The 3897-nt window shown below is 33.8% G+C and overlaps 1 non-coding gene across 1 annotated transcript; it reads right to left on the reverse strand.

The window, feature by feature from the left end:
* Positions 1 to 3791: 3791 nt before the first annotated feature.
* LOC121205259 (small nucleolar RNA R71) lies at positions 3792 to 3897 on the reverse strand. The gene has a single exon (XR_005900344.1). It is a non-coding gene; the product is annotated as a small nucleolar RNA R71 (small nucleolar RNA).

Below are 3897 nucleotides of genomic sequence, written 5' to 3' on the forward strand. Positions count from 1 at the left end.
AATGATCACATCTTCATCTACATCAGAATTTCTTCATCACTCCAAGTGACTATAAGTTACTTCTCCTTCTTGTTAGTATTAGAAAATTATGATTGTAAGTGTCCAAATCTCTTACATTTATAACATTGAACATCCTTCTTCCTTGTCTTACTGATGTCTACTTTATTTTCCTTCTTAATGAAATTTTTCATGCTATTTATGAGCAAGGCTAATTGATTATTTATCTCATCAATGTCCTCCATTGTCTATTTTGCTGTTGGGATAGCCTTTTGAGCATTGAACGTTACGTTCTTTGGCAAGCCTATTGTATCATGTTTTGCTTCCTCCATATTCAGCTCAAAGGTTTAGAGTGAGCCTATCAACTCATCCAGCTTGAAAGCAGTAATATCTTTAACCTCTTATATTTTTGTGACTTTAATGGTGAACCATTTTGGTAAAAACCTCAACACTTTGTGTACCAATTTATCATCAGAAAATTTCTCACCAAGACAAAAATTCGTTGTAACATCCCAACTTTCAATGGTGTTAAAAACGATAGTTTTGGGACCCCATTTTCGTAATATAAGTGTGTAAATATTAAATATTAATACTTATGAGGTTATTATTAAATTTTATTAAAGTTTGATCTTTTAATTTTGTTGAATTGATAATTAATTAAGGTACAAGGCCTAAATTGTAAAATTTATGTCATTATAAATTTTTAAATTGCAAAGGGTTCAAAATGGTAATTAAACTATTTTTCTAAAATAATTAGTGGAGAATCACCTTATCATCCACCAAATTTGGTTAATTAAGATTAATATAAGTTAATTAAGTAATTAATTAATTTATAACCTAAGTATAAAAGCTAAAAACATTAATTAAAATGGTCATCTTCTACCTTTCATCTTTCTTGTCGAAAAACCAAAGTAGAAAAACCCTTTTTGGAAGTTCAAACTTTTGGTCCTTGATAGATCGAGAATTTGATCAAATTGGGGATAATCAGAGAAAAGCCAAAATTGTTGGATAGTCCTTGAAGTTCATCTCATTTTCTATTTTCGTCAAGTAAGTTCATATGGTATGATTGTATTATGTATTTAAATTATGAATATGTTTATGTTAGGTTGAAATTTGAATTGTTTGTGAATTGGTACAAAAGGCGAGATTTGGACTAAATTGTAAAGAAATATATATATATGTGTTGAAAATGCCTGGGTGAACTTAGTAAAGGTTTTATGCACACTTTTACGGATTGATTACTCAGATCAAACACTTGTTGCAGACTCGAAGATACATGTGACACATGTTTAGCCTGGACTGGTAACTTGATGCTGTTTTAAACGTTTAGCTTGGACTGGTAACCTTACATGTATATTTTCAGCTTGACCAAGCAATTGAATATGTCATTAAAGGTTTAGCATAGATTGGTAACTTGACATGAATATTTATTCAGCTCGAACAAGCAATTATTGTACTAGATATACCTGTGCAACCAGATGCATTTACTAGAGTTCACTGGGATAAGTAGCTAATGAAAAGAAAAATTGAAAAGAATTAACGTGAGATTGATGTTTGAATGAATAAATGTGGAATTGAATAAGAACATGATGTTGAGATATTGATTTTGAAATGGATTGAATTGGTACATGTTTATATGATATTATGGTTGATTATATGATAAGCTCACATTGTTGTTGTGATTTGCCATGTTAGGCAAACCTTGCTGATAAACTGTAATTTATACATATTTTTATCCCATGCTTAGCACATTTATGGATGGTTTCTCCTTAGATTTGGTGAATTTGATGCTCCTAATCCTTTAAATTCATATTTTACACTTAGGTGAGCATAGGAGAGTAAAAAGAGCGAGAAACGAGCCGAAAACGGAGAAAATAGACCCACATGGGAAATCAACACGGCCTAGACTTCCTCACACGGGTAAGCTACACGGTCGTGTCCATTTGGCAAGATCAAAGCACGACTTACACGGGTAGACTACACGCCCGTGCCTATTTAACAGCCTTGACCACGGGCTGGAGCAATCGTACACAAGCATGTCCCTGTCAAGCCCAAGTATGGTCCTATTCAGAAAAAGGCCACTTTTGAGGGCTCTTAGGCATTCAAAAGCCTATTTAAACACCTGATGAGGCACTGAGAAGGGATACACGGAGTAGGAGGCAATGAATTACTCAAGGGAAGCCGATTGATCCATCTCAGAAGCTGGATTCATCGTCAAGACTGAAGATCTCCCTTCAACCATTTAGGGGTTATGGGTTTTCTTTATGTTTTGTTATCTTTATTCTTTTGAGATGTTTTCTTTCATAAGTATGAACTAAACCCCCTAAATACCTAAGGGGAATGAAGCCTAAGACAGATCTTTTTATTATTATCTAAATTGTATGATAAATATTTGACTTATTCTTAATTATGTGTTCTTAATTCTTGTTTTAATATTCCAGGATATTGATTCAAGTCAATGCTCTTATTCAGAGGAGGAAAAGACCCTGTCTAAGAGTAAATTTGTCATAATTAAGTGAAGTTGATTGCACGCCTAGATATAAGGTTATAAGATTTTGTCGGATTAGAGTGAAACCTAATAAGGGGATCCATAGATCGAGTTAATGCAACACTAGGGCGTTAATTAGAAAGAGATTTCAATTAATCAACCTAGGGTTAGACGTTATTAGTCTCGAGAGAGATAATAGTATAACTTAGGGATTTCTACGGATCAAGTCAAATGAATAAATCGTCTGATTCAGAGTCAAATAATAAGTGAGGTCTAGGAGGATTTTTCCTTGGGTATTGTCTTAATAAATCAAATTTTCTCAAAAGTTTTTCCCCAATTTCTCTCTGTGCATCCTTAGTTTAGTTAATTAATTTAGATAAGGAAACCCCTTAATTTTTAGGCTAGCTAATAAAAAGGAAGTAATTACTAGTACTCTTGGTTCCTTTGGGTTCGACAATCTAGTCTTGCTAAAGCTATACTACTGTTCGATAGGTACACCTGCCTTCATCGTGATAATAGTTAGTTTCAAGAACGATTAATTATAAATCTTTAAAACCTATCGCGAATATCACATATCAAGTTTTTGGCGTCGTTGCCGGGGAACTAAGATATTAGGAACACTCGATTTTTATTACTTTAGCCATTTTACTTTATTTGCAATTTAAAATTTTATTTTCTTTTCTAATTTTTCTTTTATTCGTTCCTGGCAGGTTTTTATAGTGTATGACTAGAAGAAACCCATCAGGACCATTACTGTTTGATAGTGAGATCGATTGCATAGTTCGTAGAAATCGAAGAAAAATAAGGCAAAGCTTACGATACACAGAGGAAGAGCAAGAGGACGATACTTCAACCACAACCGATAAGATGACAGAAAACCAAGAAAATCCGCTACCTCCTGTGATTGTCGCTGATCCAATAAATTAGAATCCTGCTCCGCGTACTATGTATGATTATGCTAAACCTTCTTTAACAAGAACTGAATCGAGCATAGTTAGGCCTGTTGTTGCTATGAATAATTTTGAACTGAAACCTAACACTATTCAAATGATCCAACAGTTTGTTCAGTTTGATGGTTTGCAGGACGAGGACCCAAACGCTCATTTGGCGAATTTCTTAGAATTTTGCGACACTTTTAAAATCAATGGCATTTCTGATGATGCCATTCACTTTCGGTTATTCCCTTTTTCATTGAGGAACAAAGCTAAACAGTGGTTGAACTCATTACCACGAGGGCCAATCACTACTTGGGAACAAATGATCGAAAATTTTTTATTAAAATATTTTCCGCCGGCTAAAACGACTAAATTACATAATGATATCTCTTCTTTTGTGCAGATAGATTTAGAAACACTCTACGATGCATGGGAGAGATACAAGGACCTTTTGCGAAGATGCCTTTACCATGGGTT

The sequence above is a fragment of the Gossypium hirsutum genome, chromosome A08 (genome assembly GCF_007990345.1).
Source record: "Gossypium hirsutum isolate 1008001.06 chromosome A08, Gossypium_hirsutum_v2.1, whole genome shotgun sequence".
Lineage (NCBI taxonomy): Eukaryota > Viridiplantae > Streptophyta > Magnoliopsida > Malvales > Malvaceae > Gossypium > Gossypium hirsutum.